The 23,796-nt window shown below is 40.6% G+C and overlaps 1 long non-coding RNA gene across 4 annotated transcripts in view; it reads left to right on the top strand.

The window, feature by feature from the left end:
• LOC142072178 (uncharacterized) overlaps positions 1-12,433 on the top strand; it is a 20,799-nt gene extending 8,366 nt beyond the window's left edge. Inside the window, exons 2-6 of one of the 4 annotated variants that reach the window (XR_012668566.1) lie at positions 2,000-2,212; positions 3,089-3,191; positions 3,907-4,026; positions 6,643-6,793; positions 9,427-12,433. This is a non-coding gene — a long non-coding RNA (uncharacterized LOC142072178). The remainder of the gene's footprint in view (positions 1-1,999; positions 2,213-3,088; positions 3,192-3,906; positions 4,027-6,642; positions 6,794-9,426) is intronic. The other 3 variants (XR_012668567.1, XR_012668563.1, XR_012668565.1) reach the window with 3 other exon arrangements.
• Positions 12,434-23,796: the final 11,363 nt, after the last annotated feature.

The following is a 23,796-nucleotide window of genomic DNA, read 5'->3' on the forward strand; positions in this document are numbered from 1 at the left end:
TATTAATATGGTAAATTTGATTATTATAATTCAACATTGGTCTACGAAGAGCTCTTAGAGTAGCAATTACAACAGTGATAATGACATTACATTATTTTAAATGTCTGTCGTCATTATTATTAATTTGGTATCTATTGTCAAGGTGCTAATCATAATGAGCTCATTGGAGATTTAGGTGGATATTGCATTATTTCCCTAAGTGTTTCTACAATACATTGGAATGCACTGACCTTTAATAAGTTATTTGTGGGTCATGATGGATAATCAGTTGAACATGAACTCCTACTGTGACACTGTGGCCAAAAGGGCTTCTGTGATCCCTGGATATACAAATGGGAATAGAAGAGAGGTTATATTACCTCTGTATTTTGCATGGTGACAATGAATAGTCATTGGGCCAGGGCAGAGAATGAGAGTGACTGTCTAGCCTGGTGGCTAGGGCACATTCCTACAAAGTAGAAGACTCAAGTTCAAGTCACTTCTCCACAGCAAGTAAAGGGGATCATTAAACCTGGGTCTCCTACAAACCAAGTGCATGCCTTAACTGCTGGGCTAAAGGTTACACGGAGACCACATTCTCCTATTCTAGCTGTTTGGGGCACTTTAAAAGTGCCCCAAACAAATGTTTTCATTTGATCCTATATATAGATAGATATACATATACACACATTCATTTGATCCAATATATTTGATTTGCTGGAAATTTTCATGAGTTTCAGATCTGGCATGACTCAAGTGGATTTTTTTTCTTCCAATTTTTCAGTAAACTGAAGTAATCCATTATTCATGCTACTTTTACTTGATATCTAATTTAACAGGCTTTTAGAAATTTGGTGCATAGTACAAAAATTGCAAAGCACCCAAGTTGTAGCTCATATTAAACTTGAAATTTAGAGAAATAAGATGTTGGGCTGCTTGTATTATTATTATTTAAAAGTAACAGAGAAGTGGCTAATGTCCCAGTCATGGATCCAAGTTCCATTGTGTTAAGCATTGTGCAACCCCATAACAAAAAGAGACTCAGTTCTTTGGGTCAAGGACTAAGTAGGGTTCCACGGGGCTTCAGAGGGAAAGGGTAGCTTAGAAGCTGGGCCATAGAACTTATAATCAGGAGATCCTGCTGTAATGGGGGACATTGACTTTAGGGCAGAGAGCCTGCACGAGGCCCATGTGTCTCACCTGGAATTGAGGCACACAGCCTGCTAGTCTGGTGCGGCTAACTATTTTCTTGTAAAAAGAAAAGGAGTACTTGTGGCACCTTAGAGACTAATCAATTTATTTGAGCATGAGCTTTCGTGAGCTACAGCTCACTCGAAGTGAGCTGTAGCTCACGAAAGCTCATGCTCAAATAAATTGGTTAGTCTCTAAGGTGCCACAAGTACTCCTTTTCTTTTTGTGAATACAGACTAACACGGCTGTTACTCTGAAACCTATTTTCTTGTAGGCTGTAGAGTTGCTCCACAGCTGCTGAGTTTGGCTGTCCCCTTACTCGTAGGGTGGAAATGATGGGATCCACCTAGCCCCCCTTACCACTCCCTCAATCCCTTCTCCCCACCCCCTACGCCCACCCCTGAGCTGAACAGAGTGCCCTGAAGTGGTGTGCTCAATAAGAGGTAGGCTTTCTCTAGGTATGAGGCAATCTGCACCACGGAGATTTGTCCTTTCGTGTGGGGCTTGGGTAGTGTCTAAGTCCTTGTATACGGTTACTGAAGTAAGTTCAGTTTCATCCTAATGTTTGTAAAGTTCATTGATTAGAAAGTGTTACAGATGTGCAAAATAGTATGTGTTGATGTACTCATGGAATTAAAATCAGCATGCAAGAACTTTCCCATTCCTTACTCATTCCCTACCTCAGTGTTAAAAAGTCAAACCAGGAGAAAACCAAAAAGCATGTAACTAACAAAGTTGTGATAATTCTTTACCATATTATTTTATTTGTATGCTATATACCTGCCCCCTATTTTTTATCTATTTTGTCTTTTATATTATGAGCTTGCAGGGGTAGGGGTTGTCGCTATCTCTGTAGAGCAGAGGTTCTCAAACTGCGGTCCGTGGACCACCAGTGGTCCGCAAGCTCCATTCAGGTGGTCCGTGGATAGTTCCCTTTAAGATGCGAATCTGGTGGCCACACACGAGAGAATGAAGGGACACTCACCGAATTAGTGGCTCCATTAATTAGGTGCCTGGACCCTGGAGAAGACTCACATGTAAGGTGAGGTGGTGGCCTTGTGGGGATTAGGGGGTAGGAGGGAGGAGGAGTGGGGGGGAATTTGGGACGTGCAGAGCTGCGGTGGCCAGAGAAAGAGGAGACTTTCCCCAGCCCCTGGGCTGAAGCTTCTGGGGAGAGACGGCCCTCCTTCCCAGCCTCAGCTCTGTGGCTGCTGTGGCCGGGAGAGAATCCCGTCCTTTACAGCCCCAGCTTGGGGGCTGCTGTGGCAGGGGAGAGAGGGAGAGATCCCCCCCTCCTTCCCAGCCCCAGCTCAGGGGCTGCCACGGTGGGGAGAGAAAGGGCACATCTATAGCATTTGAAAGATAAGACTACTGATACTAAAATGTGAGTTGTGTGCTTTTATTTGTAGAACAAAAAACAGTTCATTATTATTAAGAGTTTTTTTACTATAGAGCTTTTGTCCAAAGTGCTTTACAATAGTTAGCTAACGGTACAAACAACATTTGGAAATATCATTAAGTGGTCCTCCAAGACCCTCAGCAATTTGCAAGTGGTCCGTGAAAAGAAAGGTTTGAGAACCACTGTGTAGAGCATCCAGAACAATAGGGCGCTGATTTTGACTGGGCCCCTTGCACATTACCATAATATAAATATTTGCTACTCCTACTACTGATATAGTACTATGTGCTTATTTTTACTGGGAACCACACCCTACTGTTGTCCTATTTTGAGTTTATAAATCATCAGAGCCTTGTTTATTGGGCTGGAGTTTTTCCTCATTCTGCCATACTTTGTGTTTAATTTCATGCATTAAAAGGTGCTGAAAGTTGTCAGAAGTAATTAGACTGTAGTCATGTTATCCTAGTGCCATTTACAGAGTCAAAGCTGTGTGCAAAGTGAATTTCTTTCCTCTGACAGGACCACACATCCATCTCTCCCCATCAGCTCATTGATGCAAAGAGACTGTGACAAATCAAGTTCCCATGTAATTACAGAAACTGAAATGTGCAACATCCACGAGGCAATTATTTCTTTTTATCTGTGTATTTTTTCCCTTTGTTTCTCCCTACATCCTGTTAGGAATCAAACCAGGTACGCTTCATTTAGAACTTCTGTTCAGTCCTTGCACCAGCTCTGCATATGTCAAGCTGGATTCAGATATGGACATGGGATTCCCCTCTGATCTTGATGCTAGAATCTCGCATTTAAAAGAGAATTAGTCACACAAGGAGGAAAGAATTCCCCATGGAAGCAAAACAGCCAGTTGGTTTGCATGTTAGCGCTGTTAAAGTAGTAAAGCAAAGTTTTTAAAAGGCAAAGTGAATATAAGAAATAAGGAACAGTCATTAGAAAGAAACAATTTCAAAGTGCGTAGAGGAACCAAACTAACTGACTGCAGTATGTGAGCAGGAAAGGCAGCCCAATAGCTATTCAGTCCTCTTCCTTGACCTCTCTTTGCCCTCCACTCTGATACCGTGGGTGAGAAACAATCTAATCTGGGATTAAGAAAGGGTCATTTGGCTAATGTCCAGGTGTCCAGTTAACTAAACTACTAGGGCAGTAGGTTGACTCCTATTTTAAATTAGTGAGGTTTTTTGATGGTTGCTAACTTGGGAGTTAGAGGGGTGTGATGAAGTTTCACATTTTTCTAAGCGCTATTGGCCTCCTCCCCAGTCTAGTGAGCCCCCAGACATTTCATCTGTGATCTGTTCTCACCCAGAATGTTTTTTGTTTAGAGTTTCAAGTGATGGATGGATGTGGCATAAAAACACCTACAGTATCACAGAAACAGACTGAACAAGAGAGGATTAGAAGCAACCAGCTGGCTGGAATTTAATTGGCAGAGTTTGGCCAATGTAAGTAAACTTGCCAAGATCTCATCTTTTGTTAGGTCATCTGTTTCCTCCTAGCTAAATGTATCTTAGATATTTATAGTCGTAAATGAATTATTATTCCAATTACAATCTTGCCATTTCTGGTACTTTAATATCAGTCATGAAGAAAAATAAGGAAAACTCTAATGTATTTTTCCTTCTGTCTTCAGATGGAAAAAATTTGGAAGGAAAACACTTTTTGTCTTTCCAGAAGAAAATAAAGTTCAACAGCCTGCCTATTTTTCAGTAAAAACAAAACACACACCCTTTAAAGAAACATTTTATGTGGTTAAGTGCTAATGAGGTATTGTGCATTTTTAAATTGAGCTGTATAGTATACATAAAAATAGGCCATGCTAGTGATGGAAAATCTAATGGGGGAAACTTGGTTGGCTTACTTGGGATGAAGGGAAATTTATTTAAGCACCACTCACTGCAGCTAGAGATGGGGGAGCTTGTGGTACTTTGAACCTGCAGATTTAAACAATGTCAGTAAGTAGTGAATGTTTGCTGTGCTTATCTGAATGAAACACCTAAATCATTTGATCTTCGCCCAGCTCTAACTTCTATCTATTTTTTCTAATGATTAAGGACTAAAGGCCCTATCCAGCAGCAGTTCCTAAAGTCTGGTCATACTGAAGATAATGGGAGAACTCCCATTGACAATTAGTTCAGGACCTCATTGAATTGCCCCTACTGTAGTTAAGGTGTTTTTTTACAGAGTATGATATTTCAGTTAACACTGGGCAACATGCAGCCCTTACTTATGTGAGTAATCTTTACTCGTGCTCTACTTTATTAGCCCCCAGTCATCTCTCACACATATTTACCCATTTGTTTCTTTGGGTGTCTTGTATTCATGAGTCTGCCACTCTTCTGATTACTCTATGTTGCCATCTCATGGTGCTGATCTCCATAGTTGCACCTCTTTCTTTCCTTTGTAGTGTGAGTCACTCCCTAAATGCTATACAGAACATTGTTTTCCTCACTCTAGTTTACATAGGCTAGAATCTATATTATTAGGCTGCAAAATGTGGTTTCTTATATATTGAGTTGTATAAAGTACAGTGCAACTTCCCACTTCAAATGCTTTGGACCAACCACAGAAGTTGTGTGAATATTACATGAAAGGCATAAGTTAGCCCCTTTAAAAAGACAATTTCAAGGTATTTAAAATATTTTCAGTGAAATTTTTACAGATTTTTTATTAATCCTTTGGAATCCTGAAACTAATCTGTTTCCTGGCTATCCCCCCCCTACTCCCGCCCTCCACACACACACACACACACACATCCACCCACCCTTCCTGCCTCCCAGTCCAATCTGAAGACAAATTTATGACTGTAGGTTTTTTCTGAGTATTGAGATGGTGGTGGCGGTATTTTTCTTTCTTAACTTTTAGGGGGGGAAAACACTTAAATTAGTAGATGGCGTTTATAAAAATCAAGAGAAAGCTAGGACAAATATTTGGCCCACCAACATTGTCTGTGTTCCCTATAAGAGGAACTGAACTTGCCACAGTTTAGAATAGTGAGTGACCAATACAAGCGAGCAGAGATCAAATAGAGTAAACTGAACCAGATATTCTTTTCAGTAAAGTATTCCTGTAAGGTACTTTTTACCTGTCTTGAAGAGGTTTCTCTTTCTTCTGATGATTTATTCTGGGTATTGTATGTGTGCACAAAGTTTCTGCATCAACAGGCAGAGCAGTAGCGTAGACTGCACCTCTATTGATTACTGTCCTCTTAGCCTCAGGAGAACTACTTGTCACCGTGTACAGACTATGATGTTTACTGCGGCAGTGTAAAAAAAAAAAAAAAACCCTTAGCTGTTGCAAAACATTTTCCAGTGATTTAAGGCTATAGTATTCTAGCAACTCACTGTTATAATGAGCTATGGGGTTTTTTCCCTTGGAATTTTCAGGATGTGCCCTTGAATTATTTATATCTAGAGCAGACACCTGCTTGTAACCATTTCCCATTTTGGCAGCCCTGTCAGTGACGTTGCAGCTGATGAAAAGCACTTGCCTCGCTCTTAGGACAGTCAGTGCAATATGCAAAACCATTTCTGATCAAGGAGTCTGTGCTCCTTCTTTAAACGGATAGACTTTTGGTAGTCATAGAGAGAGATGCTGTTCAGTTGTTCACACAAGTGTCTTTAATTCCAATGCTGCTGTACCTTAGTGTTCTCCTCAAAGACTGAAATTTCATGAACAAATGTGTGTGTGGAGGAAGAAAAACAAACAATACAAAACAACCCCCTTCCCCCTACACACTATCAAAAGTACAGTTCTCTGCTGGCAAACAAACAATTCTGCCTCTTTTCCCCTTCCCCTCCCCTCAACAAAAAGAAACATTACATGTTTGAGTAGATAACAAGAGGTACCATTAGGATACAGAAAATTGAAAACCTAGACTCCAATAAAATGCACACCCAGGGGAATTAGTAATGGGTTTTCCATGTTTTAGCAGAATGCTTCCTTTTTATGCACCTAGCAAACAGTGTTCACAAACAACAGTGAAGAACAAAAGCTATGATTTATATTTATGGACAGGTATACATGCTCCCCTGACCTCCTGCTGCTTTTCTCGCCCTCAGCACCAGAAGCAATTTATGGAGACCAGCCTAAATAAACATTAAGGAGTCAAGGCCACAAACTGACAGCAAGGAAAATCAATGGCTCCAGAAACCAGCTAGTAGGATCAATAAAAGAGATTAGGCATCACAAGCTAGTGTGGGGCACTTACAGGTAAATGTGGCTTACACTTCATCTGACAGGGTTCTCTCAGCATCAGGATAAAAACTGTCATATAAACAGAAGCACACTGAGTAGCCAGTGCAAGGTGCTCCTTAGCTGCAAACACTAACTGGTGACCTCTGAATGAAGGAGATTTATACTGGGGCTGCAGGGAATTTCCAATTGCTTTTCCAGAGTCATCTCACACACCTGTGCATTTGCCCATAGGAATGGTTTTAGATGCTGGTTTTGCAGAGCTTCTGCTTTTTCTTTTGTTTTTTGTTTTTTTGCCTTCCTGGATTTTTTTTTTCAAATCCCTCCCTGACAATTCCCTCTCTATACATTCCTCTGTATAACCTGCTCAGGTGCATGTTACTGTGAGTCAAGAAACTTCGACTGACTTCTGCTCAGCACCACCACATTCTATCAGATTTAACTGAGGGGTAGGAAACCTCCTGTACTACAGGTCAGATGTAAACAGCACAACAACATCCCTCACCCTCAGTTTCCTTTTAGTTCATGCTGTACTAAGCACACAGCTGTGCCAAAACAGCCCTGTCATTGTTATCCAGCCAGATCTTAACTATATGTTGCACACAGGCTGGGTTGTCATCCTTTATCAAATCATGGGTGGTCAATGTTTTATTAACCACGAACCTTATATTCATCAACATGAACAGAAGATTGGGATCACTGTTTTATGACTTTTCATCCTGAAACAAAACAGATGAGCAGAACACTGGGCTGGAGTTCCAGGCAGAGCGGGTCGGGGTGCATTGGAGCCCATTTTCCCATACCCCCCCGCCCCCCAATTGGCTGGGGCCACTGGTCCATTGGCCTAGTGGATAATCTGCCACTGCCTACAGCAGCATTGTTCAACCCATGTGGGATGGGATGTAGAAGCTGCAGATGGTGACTCAAATAAGGACCTCCAAGTACAAGCTATAAACACCATCCAAATCTACTCACCAGCCCCGGTAGTAGAAACCCCTCCCCCCCCCACCACCACCAATCCCTCCCTCCCTCCCATTAAAAGTCCTAGATCTCACGACCCAACCCTAGAAATGGAATGGTGTGGGAGAGAAACAAGTCTGTATAGGGCAACACGAACAGCTCAAACATCATCTACAACCAATAGGCCGCCAATGCAGGTCAGAGAGCACTGGCTATCAGGGAGATAGGCTGCTTAACGACTGAGAAGACACAGTCTGTATTAGCTTCTGTTTAAAAACAGATGTGAGGCATAGCCCCAGGTACAGTGCTTTGCAATAGTCTAATTATGAGATGACAAAGGCATAGATGCTGGTGGCAAGAGCTGGGTTTGAGAGAGATGGTGGACATTGCTGCTACCTGCTAACCTAAGAGCAACTGGGAATGTGACCAAGATTGGGAACTTAATAACAACCAGTACAAACAAATGCACACACTTTATCCAGGGGGCTGGTATACTGTTCCCCATCATGCAGTTGTTTGCCCCACCCTGCCAACATCACTTCCATTTTATGTGGATTAAGTTTCAGCCATCTAGCCTTCAATTTATGCCATGCTTCAATATGCTTGACATTTGAAAGAAAATGTGTGTGCATTTCCTGTATTAAAAAGAGTGACCTGACAAACATGCCTTCACATCTCTTAGTAGAACGTCAAAAATAAGCTCACTGAGACCTCAGTGCATCCATTCTGTCATATTAATAAAATCCCCAATAGCTTCAATCTTCATCTCTGCCTTCAATTCCTAGAAAAGAAATAACATGAGAGGAGAAAGAAGCATATTATTATTATTTTATTTTATATTTATATTAGTCCTGTCCAATCATGATTTCTCCTCCTGCATCCCACCAGTGCTAGGCGCTGTATAGACACACATAAAGCCACAAACCTTCCCTCCAGGCGCGTACAGTATAAGTAAAGGCAGACCTCACCGAGAGGTAGAATGGTGGGGCTGTCACCAGAGACAGAAAATGGAGAGAATGCCTGGGAGAGTTGACAAGGAGATCATCTTTGGCCATGTTAAGTTTGAGTTGGGAGCAAGCTATGCAGGATGAGATGCAAGACAAATGGATCAGGAGAAAGAGATGAGAGAAGTTATTCAAAGGCAGTGTATGCTTAGAAGAATGGAACTTCTGCTTCCTCTTGCAGGCAGGGGAAAGGGATGGGGAGGAAGGAAAGGTCAGCTCTGACTAGCCTCATCTACATGAATTCTAATGTTACATGTCCATATACGATGCTTTGTTCATAGAATCATAGAATATCAGGGTTGGAAGGGACTGCAGGAGGTCATCTAGTCCAACCCACTGCTCAAAGCAGGACTAATCCCCAATTTTTGCCCCAGATCCCTAAATGCCCCCCTCAAGGATTGAACTCACAACCCTGGATTTAGCAGGCCAATGCTCAAACCACTGAGCTATCCCTCCCCCCCAAATTCTAAATTTATTTAGAATTTATACAGTGGTGGTATAAATGATAGATTGTTACTGGGCTGGGACATGGGAATTGTGCAGGATATGCCCTGCAGTAAGTGGCAGGTAGGGGACTCTGGTTTGGGAACAGGATTCAAGTTCAAATGGGATTTAGGGAGAAAATAGAGGGCTCTGTCTGAAGAATTCTATTCCAGGTAGCAGGGATTCTTATCTGTTTTGTTCTAGGTTCCCCACCTGGAGATTCTGCACACTTCATGGAGTGATTCTGCAGGACTGGACCAGGCTGGAATGGTGGTATTGGGTAGTAGTGGTGCAGAGCTGACTGCACAAGAAGGCCTGACCAGACCAGGAGCAGTGCTGGTCATCGCTGTCATGAAACTGGACAGGTAGCTACACATCTGAGCGTGACCCAGTAGTGTGGGATCATCGAGACTGGAACAGACAGGCTGAGGAGACCCACCCCCTGAAATTCCTTGACAACAACAGACTCTAACTGCATCCATGGGTGGGAACTGTTATGTGCCTACTTGTTCTGGATCTCAACACATTGAGCAATTAATACTTGTAAATGTAGGGTTGGTCACACTCCTGATACAGTGACTGTGGGTTTTGTGTATATGTAATGTTTTTGTTTGTTCCTTTTCCCCTAAATGTTTCCAAGGACTCTGAGTGCCTGAGAGTGTGCAAGAGTGACCAGAGGTTATATTTTAATTTCTGAGAGGCAAAAATAGGAATATGGCTCTGTGTGTGTGTGTCGTGGGTGGTGAGCCATAATTCTTTTTATTTTAGAAATGGACCCCTAGACAGATTGAACCCAGGCATTTTTGCTTCCATTGGCACCTGGCAGAAGGTTACAGCAAATCAGGTGCCTCGCCTTCCATTCCATCCCTAACCTTAGCCTGTTTGAGATACACAGCAAAAAGAGTTCTTTCCTGATGGGAGTGTGATCGTGTGCCTAGGACAGAACACACTGTGAATGCCACACTCCCCCAAAACTGGTGGCTTACTCTACAATTAGATTAATCAAGCCAGTAACAAAAGAGCTTCTGTAGCACCACTCTGGTTAACAAGAAGCCAAACACCGTCCCCTTTCGGCATTCCATCTCTTGGCTCCCATCCAGACAAACAAGTCTAATATAGTGACAGGTTACTGAAAAACAGTTCACCATATGTGAGGTTCTACGTATCCCACATGATCAGAGGCTTACTCCCAGATCAATATGTATCTCAGATCTTACCCAATATCACGCAGTCAGCCAATCCTTAGTAAACTAAGTAAAGATTTTAGTAATGAAAGAAAAGAGTGTTATTAATGATTAATAGATCATATACATAGAAATGATAGAAGTGATGGAATTGACTGCTGGTTTGATAAGGTCTCTCTGGTAGCTTCCAAAAGATTGGAAGGGCCTCAGTCCATAGTTCAAGATACTCCTTGTAGTTGTAAATTCACAGTCCAGAGAACTCGGAGCAGGAAAGAGGCAAAATGGAGATGTCTCAGGTCTCTTTTTATCCTCTGCCATGTGCATGGAAATTTACTGTCCCAAACTAAGCCCATAGCCCCTGTGTATGGAAAGTTACTGGCCCAAGATGGAATCCAGGGTCACATGAGCATATCATATGCCCCTACCTGTTTTGCTGAATCACAGGGGGTGGCCATTGGCGCCTTGCTGTCAGAGGCATCCGCAGGAAAACCTACTGGGCAGGATGAGTTTCTTCAATGGCCCAGTGTGAGAGCCAAGTGTCCTTAGTGGGCCATCAACACGTAGCTGGATAGTCCTGACCTAAATCTATCTGGGAGTGTCACCTAGGAATAAAATACGTGTATGCTAATATTTGTAACATCAGATACAAAGATGATACATGCATATAAACGGGATAATCATACTTAACAAATCATAACTTTTCAATCAATACTTTACATGACATAATTTGTACAAGACTTATGGAAATTGTGTAACAGTGGTAAGAACAGTGATATAAATGTTCACCTTTCTTATACATAGCATCACAGGGAGGTCTAAATTTCTGCATTGGTTTTGTTTTTGAGAACACTTGGCTACTGCTCCATGTACGTTTCTATATCTAGTGTGGTTTCAAATGTGACCACTTACCCCCAAGTCACCTTTCTTTGGACAGTGTCAGCATTCCCTTATGTTACCCTTGCTGTACTCCTGGGTGATTGATATCTATCAACATGTGTCTCACAATCTCTTGCTTCTCTGTGGGTGCTTCATACGTTTATTTTCAGTTTAATCACTTAAGTAGAAGCTAACAGCATTATGCTTTATTTAGGTGCTGCTGGCATCTATGCTGCCCCAGGAATGGTGTTCAGCTGGAATTTGCTGAAATAGCTGGCTGTTTTCAGGGGGAGATGTCGCCAGCGCTTTGAAATGCAAAACAAGAGCTGGACATGGCTAAAGCATTTCAGACATTTGAAATGTGCGAAAAGATTCAGATTACTCTTCATCTGTTGCTATCTTCGCTTGATTAAGGCATAGTACTGGCAGGGCCTCAGAGACCTTTTCTGTGCATAATCTCTGTGAAGACATCTATGGATTAGGATGAACTGAAGAAATTCACCATTTAAGAAAGTTCATTTTAATTAGCGAGTGGGAGAGAGTGATCCAAGATCTTCTGTACTTTCCACAGTATGCATCCGATGAAGTGAGCTGTAGCTCACAAAAGCTTATGCTCAAATAAATTGGTTAGTCTCTAAGGTGCCACAAGTACTCCTTTTCTTTTTCCAAGTTTACCAGGCTCCTCAAAAAATTTGGAGATTGGCATCTTTTACAGCTTGATCTCAAGGACCTAATTTTCATTTACACTGAAGTAGTGTAAGGAGACCATAAAGTGGGTGTAAATGTAATTTATACTAAACTGTAATTGTGTAATTACATTTACTCTCATTTTAAGGTCCCTTTGTACTGCCAGGGTGGTGTTTCAGGGCTTCAGTGTAAATGGAAATCAGGCCCCAAAAGATCAGATGCTTATATGACCAAATCCTGCCTTGAATCTTGGGCCAAACTCTTATTTACACTAAAGCCATTTTATACCACATGAGTGCTGGAAAGATGTTTTGGAGTAAGTGTAAATATAATTTACGCTCATTTTAATGTAAAAATGTGACAAAGCAAGCTTTAAGACTCCCTGAGCTCTGAAGGTCTACCCTAAGGTAGGTTTCAGAGTAGCAGCCATGTTAGTCTGTATTCGCAAAAAGAAAAGGAGGACTTGTGGCACCTTAGAGACTAACAAATTTATTTGAGCATAAGCTTTCGTGAGCTACAGCTCACTTCACCGGATGCATCCGATGAAGTGAGCTGTAGCTCACGAAAGCTTATGCTCAAATAAATTGGTTAGTCTCTAAGGTGCCACAAGTCCTCCTTTTCTTTTTACCCTAAGGTAAACACTCTAAGGCAATGTCTACATTAACGTTTTTTGTTGGTGAAACTTTTGTCAATGAGAGGTGTGAAAAAACACGCCCCTGATCAATATAAGCTACTCTGACAGAAGTGCCGGTGTGGAAAGCGCTATGTCGGTGGGAGATGCTCGTTGGGGTTGGTTTAATTATGCTGATAGGAGAGCTCTCTCCTGTCAGCATAGAGTGGCTACACAGGCAGACCTTACAGTGGCACAGCTGCAGCAGTACAGCTGTGCTGCTGTAAGGAGTCTAGTGTAGACATAGCCTAGACTGCTACAAACTTCAGTATGGCATGTCGTTTATCTATCACACATCAGTCTTATGCCAAGTTCACTGCACCCTAAATCAAACTCATTTGCAGCGTGAAACCATGAAACACAGCTCTTCTCCCATACTTTCCCTTTCATTTCAACAGTGTTGTCTGTCCTACATTTGAAGAAGTCTAAGTTTCACTCAGATGTTGCCTGAATTTTCATGTTCAGATTTCCTTACACAATTAACTTTGTGTAAAAAACCCGCTTTCCCTGTCTCATTTTTCACACAGCTGAAAAATGTGGATCAGTTCAAGTATTTGGGCAGTACTATTTCAAGTAGTGGTTCCCTTGGTATGGAAATTTCCTCCAGAATTACTAAAGCCAGCCAGGCCCTTGGCCAACACCGAACAAAAGTCCTTAACAAACACAACTTTAGTCTTTCCACCAAATTGAAAATCTATAGTGCAGTGGTTCTAACATCTCTTCTGTATGGATCTGAGATGTGGACTCTTTATAGACATCACATTAAACAGCTTGAGCAATTTCACATGCGCTCCCTCCGCTCAATAAAGAGCATTAGCTGGCAGGAAAGTGTGACCAATATTAAGGTCTTTGAAAGAGCAAACACAACGAGTATTGAGGAAATGTTGCTGAGAGCACAACTTAGGTGGACTGGACATGTCATCAGAATGTAAGACCACTGTCTCCCAAAACAGATCTTGTATGGGCAGCTGAGTCAAGGCAAAAGAAAGAAGGGTCATCCATATAAACACTTCAAAGATAATCTGAAGAGCAGTCTCTGGTGGGCTGGCATCAATCCCAAAGAATTTGAGCAAATGGCTCAGAATAGGATTCACTGGTGGTCTCTGACAAGATCAGCATGTAACAGATTGGAGAAGGATCGACAAATTCATCTACAGGCTGCATGTGAAAGGTACCACAGAGCTGCAGCATCAAACATCATAAATATAGACTTCCCATGCCCTCAGTATGGCTGACTCTGTACATCAGGGTTCGGACTTCGGAGTCATATGTGTAGCCATAGATGAGAACTGTGACAATATCATTATCTTCATCAGTGATGGACTACCAACATGTAGAAAACCTCTTCGGATATTTACAGGCACATAGGGTCACATATTCAGCAGGTGTAAATGATCATAACACTGAAGGTAGTGATTCTATGACAGTTTACTCCTGTATAGAGCCTTGTGATAAACTTCAGCCCTACTAAACAAACTGCAGAAAACATACAAGTTTTAAAAAGCAGCTGATGCTGCAGAGAAAGCTTCGAGAAAGCATATATTGAGAATATATATTGCTTCTGTGTCTTGATTTTCTGTTATTGCCTTTTTTCCTTTCTTTAGAAGGAAAATTAGACTAAAATGAGATCTTTATTTCATAGCAGATCATCTTCCTAGGTTCCTTATTCCTTATACTTTGTGGTATCATGATAATTTCGACAGTGACAAATTGTGATGCTACAAACAAAGAATACGGTGGTTGGTGAAGGTTGTGCAGCAGGGGCAGATGAACTTTCAGAATGAAATTTTTAAATAAAAATTAAAAATAAATGTAAAATGTAAATTGCATGAACATACCTGAATGCATTATATACAGAATTATAGTCAGAATCCTTGCCCTGGTTTGCAAATGCATTGTATTTCGCATGGATGTCTACCCGCACTTCCATAAAATTTGCCTTTTAAAAACAAGATACTTTTTTCAAAGTGACCCTAGTATATTCAGAATGTTTTTTTCCCCCTACCTTTTGTAATGCTTCTACTTTAACACACATCAAAAATACAATACACCAATTCAACCAAGATGCCTTTAGCCCAAAATAATGCATGACTGCTGGCCTGAGGGGTCTGGACAGCACTTTTGGAGCTTGATGTGACATATATATTTTTTGGGAGACAAATGTTTGGGGGGAAAGTCCCTTCTATTCTGTTGTGTTGGGTGGTGTTTTTCTGGGGATTTGGTGCTGGATTCATTGTACTGTTTTTTTAAAGATAACATCAAAAGCATGCAGAGTAATAGATGAGTTCCTTTAAGTACAGTCACATATGGAAATAAATAAAATACACATTTCAAATTATTATTACACAAAATTTCAGCCAATAATGATCTTCAGTTTAATTTATGGCCTGATTCATTATGCACAAAAACATCACACAGCAACAGGAGAACAAACCAACAACATATCAAAACAAAATAAACTCTGGAAATAATTGCTAATCTCGACAAAAAGTTCAAGGTAAGGTGGGTTGCCATAAAAAGGAGTCTGCCATAGGAATTTCTTTAAGGCGAGCCTTTATAATTTTTTCCCCCAGTGCGTTACATCACCTACTGTACCTTGTTATAAGAGTGCAATAAATCCAACTTGGATTAAGAAGTTTTCCATGTCAATCCCTTAGGGTGGCTGATTATAGGTTTGACCTTTTGAGATTCTGTGCATTTCCCACTTAATCAGTGTTAGAATGAGTTGCTGCTAAGTAGGATCTATAGGAACCCTATGGGAAAAGTGAAGCCATCTAAAAATAATGAGTCTCTTTCCCCCTTCTGTCCCCTCTACCCAGTCTGAGCTCTATTAGGCTATGATAACAGTCTTAATCTAGGCTACACAGAAGCATAACATGGCATGTGATGCTTGCATTAGAGAGAAAAAAAAAAGAGGACTGAGAAGCCTGGAATGTAAATGCAGTTTTACAACATGGGCGAAAATATTTCACTTACCGCTTCCTCCATGCTCCCGCCGCCCCCTTTTTTTTTTCCTGGTTAAAATGTGTTTGGTTGAGCTGAGGCCTGTGAAGCTTTTAAGCTCCAGCACCCAAGATTCTGACAGAGTAATTGGTTCCCTGTTGCCTGGGCAATAATACAAAATTGGGACCCTCTCCATTTTGTCTTGTTACAGTAAGATACTGCGTGGTTTAGATATAATCTCACGAAGTGATTTGGTCATCAGTTCACTTTTCAATAGTGGAGGCTGTGCTTTTTTCCCCCTACCCTTTTGGGTTTTTTCCTCCTCCCACCCTTCAATAACCTTGTGTGAAACTGAACAGCATAATAGATGTAATTAGACCTTCAGTAATTGGACTGAATGGAGCAAGCAATGAGACTCCTACTAGGGAAGCAATCAGTGCATTAGGTCCCCAGGACAGAAACTACATTTAACAAGGTTTGAGGCTTAGGGATTGTCAGTCTAGGCCTCTCTTGCTTCCCCAACAGAAAGTTCTACCCAGAATGCAAATCTTCATTTCCCATTGCTACAAAAGGGAAGAAAAGAACATTAGCCACTTTATTACACACATAATGAAGCGAGCTTTAGCTGTTAATATATTTTTTTCCTAGGCAGTAAATCAACTGTTCACAAGTGCTGCGAAGTATAAATGTGTGTTTCATCTGTGTTTTAAAATCATTTCCTGTGTTTTCCTCCTCGCCTCTTGGAGATAGATAGCTTTAAGTGGTGTCAAATAAAAATACACTTTATTTTGGCAGAATGACACTCGTAAATTTCCACGCAGGAGTAAAGATTAGTCTTTAGTCCTACAAGGAACAATACCAGAATGGTCCTTTCAAGAGAAATGAAGAGACAGCAAAAATTAAATGTGATAGGTTGATTTCTGTTCTTAAGCTATGTAAGTAAACATGCATGTACATAATTTCCATTCACTTTTATATGCTGTTGAATCATCTAATCATTCAGCCTTTGCCCTATGGGATCAGTAGTTGACAGGAAATATGGTGAATATGCAGACAAAATATTCTGACCATTGTGTCACAGGAGTTATGATTATTTTATTTATCCAGTGCCCCAAAATGTGGTAGCCACTTTACAGGTCAAATAAAAACACATGGGGTTGTCCCTGCACTTGCAATATACTTTAATTAGTTACTCTCTCATTGCTACCAAGAACACAAATGTAACAGTGGTTAGAGTAGGGTCAGTAGTGATCAAAGGTTCTGTTTGGCTGTGCTCCAAGAAGCTTATCTGGACCTTCATTTCTTTTCTCCATGTCCCATTCTTATTCCAGCTCAGGATCCTTTTCATTTCCTCCCCAGACACCCCTGCTCATCTCCCATTCTCCCTCTGTGTACAATCAGCTCTGGTCACTTGCACTGGCTTGAAGCCAATGACTCTCTCTCCATTCCCTCACACTTTCACCTCATTGTGTCCTCCAATACAAGGTCTTTCTGCATCCAGCAACCAACCTTTGCTTATGATTGGGTTCTAGGAGGAATGGTAGTTTCTGCTGTGTTGGCTCCAGTGCTTAACTTGTGCCAGGGCTTGCCAGGGCTGAGCCGTGACACCTGTAGGTTTGACAGTTCATAGTGCAGGCACTTCTGGGCTTGCTGCATCAGTTATGAATGTAAAAAAATTGCTTGAGCCCCAACACCAAATTGCTTGAGCCCTGGCACTTCTTTCATTACAATTTAAACACTGGTTGGCTCCCCAGCATGTTCCAGGGCTTTCCTGGATCAAAGAGGTGTTTCCTAATACATTGTGGGTGAAGTCCTGGCCCCAATGCAGTTACTGAAAAAAAACCATGCATGCTTGTCATTCTAAGAAAACCCTAGACTGTGTAAGATTTCAAGACCACTGTCAGACCAGAAAAGCTTACCAGAACCGCTTAAATGTGTTCATAGATTTTGAAAGATATGAAGAAAGATACTAGGGTCAGAGGACGGGATTACTGGGAACAGAAGAGCCCTTAGTTCTAGACTGGATCAATTATATAAACCATTTAAAAATGCCTTGGATCAAGGCTATGTATAAGCCAATTCCTACTTCTATCAAACCATCACTGCCACTAGTTGTCAATAGACTTTGCTGAGTAATCTCCATTTTTTATGTAGTCTGCTATCTGAGCACTTACTCTTCCCTTTGTGTAATTTTACGTACCACACTGTAATAGTGATGGCGAGTAATTTCAAAGTTGGCATAGGAGCTAGTGTGAAACATAATGAACTTTGCTATAAGTTTTATTTGCCTGATGACTCAAAATACTGTATTGCGGATAGAAGGGAAAAACCCTACACACATGCAAGTAAGAGGGGGAGGAGACGGAGAAGTGTTACTGAATCACTGAGACCCACAAATTAATCTCAGCACAATGTCTTCCTGCCATTGTGTTGCAATGTTTCCATTATGCTGTTGAATCAAGACACCATAGTTGTGTTTATCTGACACAGCTTCATGCTTCAAACATTGCAATCCATTTTCAGGGTTTCACTTGAGAGCTATTTTGTGGCTAGTTTTGATTCTTTTTGGTGACTAAGTGGCTCTGTAGCTCTTTAAGACTGAGCATCACTGATCTAGCCCATCTTTCTGAAATATTGAAAAGGTAACTTAAAAGTTAATTTATGTCAGTACTGTGCCTTTCCCAAAGCCCACAGATGCAGAAGCCTAATTGAAAGGAAGGGGGAAATCAACCCATTGGCTTTGACTGCAGATAATGAGCAATGCTATGAGATAAAAATCTATTATCAAACTAACCTCCCCTGGAATGTATGAAATAGAATAGCCACATTCCACACAACAAGAAGCTTTTGCAACATCTAGAGGATATACAATGCCAAGAAATATCAGAATTACAAAGGCAATTTAAAGGTACAGCCAGTGGACATAACTAATATTTTTACTTCCCTGAGCTTGCATTGCTTAGATGAAATTAATCTTTACTGGCTCAGTGAGACAAATGCCTTGCAGTATATGAAATCATTAGAAAGTTGTTAGTTACCACAATGTGCTATCTGAATTATATTTAAGAATGGTGATAACTATGGTACACAGTGGTCTCCTATCTCTGTCAGAGGCCAGATGCTTAAGGGAAGGAACAAAAAACGCAGTTGAGGGCAAAAAATCTCAGATTCTTTACTGTAGTAATAGCTGATAAATCTTGACTGTATTTTGGCTAATTTGCAATCGTTGCTGTTTAGAGTGACTGGCCAATAACGGATGCATAGTTGGACTCTACAACCAAAATCTGTACTCCCCATGCTCCAGTTGAAGTTAGTGGAGTTGCACAAGGTGCAAGTGAGTGTAGCAATTCACCTTAAAATTTTAGCTGAGATTAGTGCTATGTAAATAACTGCAAGTTTCAGTTTGGAGACAAAACCAAAAAGATAAAATTTGTTTTGGGTCAACCCAAAACACTTGATACAAAAAATGATGTGAGCTCAAGAAGTTAAAAAAATTGTTTTGGATTGAACAAAACATTTCATTTTATTTTTAGATTGAAAAAAAAATCTTATTCAACCTTAAACAATTTTTTTAACTGTTTCATTTTCATTTTTTCCTTTCTTTAAAAAAAAAAAGTAAACTAAACTTTGACATGAAAAGTCATTTTGAATTGAAAAATTGAAATGGTTCATTTTGAAAATGTTGGAATGAAAAGGGTTTTTTGGAATTGTTTTGGATTTCTTTCCTACCGAAAGAATTCTGTGAATTTGACATGAATTCCTGAAACGTTTGTTTGACCCAATATCTGCATTTTTTCAGTGCAAAAAGTTTTGGCTGAAAAATTTTGCCCAGCTGTAGTTGAGAGCTATGTAAGAACAATTTGCTTCCAGCAGAGAAAAGCTACGTCCAGCGCTGAATGGTTTTACCAAAAGGAAGTTCCTTTTAGCTCACCTGCTACAACAGCTATTTGTGAACAGCAGGGTTCCAGCGTCTGTTTTAGCTGAGGTGGTGTGCAGGGCACATGTGCAATGAATCAAGAGTGAGATGATAAACTCTGCTGATTGGCTGTGTCCACTAGATGTATCTAGACATCTTTTTATTTTGTGTGTGTGTGTGTGTGTATATATATATATACACAATAATTCCATACTGCCATTTGGCAGACTGAACATTAGTGTTGCCATAATCAGTTGGGTGTAACTTCAGGTGCAGCAGTATGGCTTGAAATTAGTCTTGGCAAGCTCAGTAAAACCAAGGACAGACCTTTCTGAGGAACGCTGGACATACCTTTGGCCACGACTTTTCCACAACTGGGTAACAATTTCGGTAACACTGTAACTTTGCCTGCCACCTATTAAAGTTGTAGAGATAGGTTTGCTGACTCTTTATTTAAAAAGCACTAACCCTTTGCTTGGAAACTCTTATTTTCAGAGAAAAAGTATAAAGCACAATTATCATAAAAGGTATCATTCCTTTGATTTCATCTGTGATTTCCTGCCCACCATATTCTGCAATCCCACACTTGAAAGAAGTGTGATAGGTTCATTGGAAACCCTAATTTAAGACTTTTTGGACAACCCTAGTTGAGAGGAGGCATTTGTCCAACGTGCAGTGTCAAGGAAGTAAGACAGATGAAGCTAGCAGAGGTTGCTGTTGTGACTACCAAGCAATCGTGTAACCTCACCTCCTCTTTCACCACTGCCTCTATTGGCTCACTTGCAGTGAGGAGCAGCAATTGGGGTGATAGAAGCAGGAGTAGAGTGTTGACTGACTCAGTTTCCCTTGGGCAGAAAAGTGTGGAAAGAATAGGGGCATATACCAGGGACACACACACATCACTGGGTTAGTGGAAGTAGAAGGCACCAGACATGGACACAGTTTGAGGAGTAGGGAGGGGATACATAGACAGTACTGGGTGAGAGAGCACAATGATGGGGGGAGAACTCCAATAGTGGAAAGACAAGATTGACGGGTGTAATGGGAGGAAGAGAGGCACAGAAGAGGGGACAGCAACAGGTGATGAGATGAGAGAGAGAATGGCACAGAAGAGAGGGAAGGAGAAAATAAAGCATTAAGGTAAAATTACGTAAGAGGTGGCAGCTCAACTTAAAAAAGAAAACAGGAGTGATTTTTAAATGGTTTAAAAACTCAGGACAATTACTCTGAGAGAAAACAAAGACACTGAAAAAGAACCTAGACCACGTACCCTGGACTTAGGAAGGGATGTCGTAAAATGTGCATGCTGAGTCTCAAATGAGGTGTAGCAGATTTTATAATCTGACGATTGAGTTGGTTGTATTGGAGTTTATATCCGGGTTGGCTGTTGGCCTGATTATGTTAGAGCTACATCATGGGTCTTGACTGTGTTCTTCCATCCCTGCTCAGTCTTTACCATGAAGAATCATTTCAAAAATGTACTCTGGTTTAGTGCGAGTCACTCTTTAAATATCAATCCTATTTTTAGAAAATTAGAAAAATGATTTCCAGGGGCTTTAAATAACAGCATAAGCTCCTTCCTTCTTATTAACTATCGACAAATATCAAGTACAAATGTAAAATTTGTTTGGCTGCTAAGACAACTAGCTTAGTACAAACCAGTGAGCTAATGCTGGGCACACTCTAGTATCAGCTTTTACTGCCTACTTCTGAAGTCCTTACTTGAGCAGAGTTTCAATGAAAGAGGAGTTTTGCCTAAGTGAAGGGCTCCAGGTTTGACCCATAGGTTTCAATTCTGGTCCTCTGTTCAAAGCTATATTTTGATTTGCACAGAATTTTTCAAGACCTGGGAGGACAGAAACCTGCCCACTTGTTGGAGGCACACCCACTGGAGAGGTAAGGGCACACATCTCTCTTCCTTCTGATTATCCAGTGACTACCTTTTGGCAACAGCTACAAGACTTGCACTTTTTTAAAAATGGGGTTTGTCAAGGTTCCTTCCCCACTCTGAACTCTAGGGTACAGATGTGGGGACCTGCATGAAAGACCCCCTAAGCTTATTCTTACCAGCTTAGGTTAAAAACTTCCCCAAGGTATAAACTTTGCCTTGTCCTTGAACAGTATGTTGCCACCACCAAGTGTGTTAAACAAAGAACAGGGAAAGAGCCCACTTGGAGACATCTTCCCGCAAAATATCCCCCCAAGCCTTTCCTGGGGAAGGAATACAATACTCTTGCATTGTATAATACTCTTCCACAGCTCATAGGAAGTTGTGGATAGAGCTCTGTGAACAACCAATGTTTTGGTTCAAGTGGCCAAACCAGGGGGTGGGGTGTGGGGGGGGGCAGAGGGCGGCAGAGATTCAGGTTGGCACAAAATGAAAATGTTTGATTTTTCAGTGAACTGAAAAAGTAAAAAAATAAAAATTCATTTCAGTCCAAGCAAAATGTTTCATTTGGGTTTTGGGGTTTTTTTTAAACCTTTTTATTTTTTTAAAAAAAGAAATTTGAATTGTACTAAAAGTAAAAAGAAAAGGCCATTTTGAATCTGTTTCATTTTGAAAATTTCTAAATGAAACATTTTGTCTTTTTTTGATTTTGTTTGTTTATTGACTGAAACAATTTTGCAAACTCAACACAAATTTGCTAAATATTTTGGTCAACACAAATCTGCATTTTCAGAAGAATAAAAAAGTTTTTGTCCAAAATTTTTTGTCCAAATCTAGTTGTGGAATCCCTTTTCATGACCTTTCTGAGGTCTGCCCCTCAGTCTCCACCTTTGCACTCTGAAAGGGCTAGGTGAAATTCTGGGCCAGTTGAAATTAAAGGAATTAAATTGCGCTTTGCATTCTTGGACTGTGTGGGGCCTATATTTGGCCGGTAGAGAATAAGTTATAGTTGCTAATGAAACCTGCAACCTTTTGCATAGATTGGTAAGAAATGAGTGCAATCTTAATTTCTCTTTGCAAATAAAGAGTAGAAATACCCTCTAATTCTTAACATTCTACAAATTGGAACTCTGCCTTCATTGTCCCTACTTTGAATCTAGCTCAGTGTTCCCGTTGAGTTACATAACATTTCATCTGCTGACACTTTTAATACTCCTTTCAGTGCAAGGAAGAAGTAGGGAAACATGTTAAACATCACTTTTAAAGCGCTTTGAAAGCGCTTTAAAAGCAAAATATTCCAAAATGGAATTTAAATTAATTAGACCAAGGATGGAAAATTCAATTTAAATAATGAGGTAAAAACCCTTAAAAAATTGGAATCTCATGTTTTTATGGTAGCTTACAAAACCCTTTTTTCTTCAGTCCAAAGCCATTAGCACCGAGCACTGCAGTATCATACTGTAGTAACCTTGTAAAAAAAAAAGAAGTAGTGAGACTTTAGGAGCAGGTCCTCAGCTGGTGTAAATCACTATGGAGCTATTTTGTCAGTTGAGGATTTGGTCTATAAATTACACATTGAAAACATGCATTATATGATAGCAGAATAAAAGATGTTTGCTAACAATAGGTATCGTTAACCAAAGTGAATCTATTTAATTATTGTTAATGTTCAACAACAAAGTTTTCTGAATATTTTTAGGGATTTAAATATTTATGATCAAATAATTAAAGACAAAGGCAATTCTCAGAAAAGCAAAGAAAAACCCAATATATAAGTCATAATCAATTATTGTATTTATTTTCATACTACATTTCAATGTTGAAAAAGGAAAAAAAATAAACTAAAGAGTAGAGTCATCCCAGAAGGCACAGGAGGTACAGTTTCATCCTATTGCAACCATGTGGCCAGCTGCACTGATATTCACTTCCAGGGGTGGGTAGGCTGAAGGATCTATGCCCCCGCTCCTCTCAAAATCTATTTGGGGAGCAAGGGAAGCTTTATTTTACATCCATAGAGCTTCATAGGAATCCTGGTAGCAAAGGCCCCCCAAGAAATGCATTAAATCAGCAGATTTCTCAGCCAGCCTAGCTCTGCCCTGTCTGAGCCGGGCTCTGCCCATATCATACGCCAAGGCCCCAGGCTTTGTAGGAACATTAATGGCTTGAGTTCTTTCTCCATTTGTGGCAGATTTACTGCTTTTGAGGGACCTGCAGCCTTGGAAGTGAATTGACCTCAGCAAGTTCACAAGTGGAATGAAAAGGGAAGAAGAGATGAGGCACCAGGAAATGCAAACACTGATATTCCACAGAATCCTCTTGAAAAGCATGCCAGGCCAAGGCAAGCAAGCATGTATAGTGATGGTACATCGGAGACGTTGAAGACCACCCGAAAAAAAGAGTTGAATGAAAA

Source organism: Caretta caretta, chromosome 5, assembly GCF_965140235.1.
Source record: "Caretta caretta isolate rCarCar2 chromosome 5, rCarCar1.hap1, whole genome shotgun sequence".
NCBI lineage: Eukaryota > Metazoa > Chordata > Testudines > Cheloniidae > Caretta > Caretta caretta.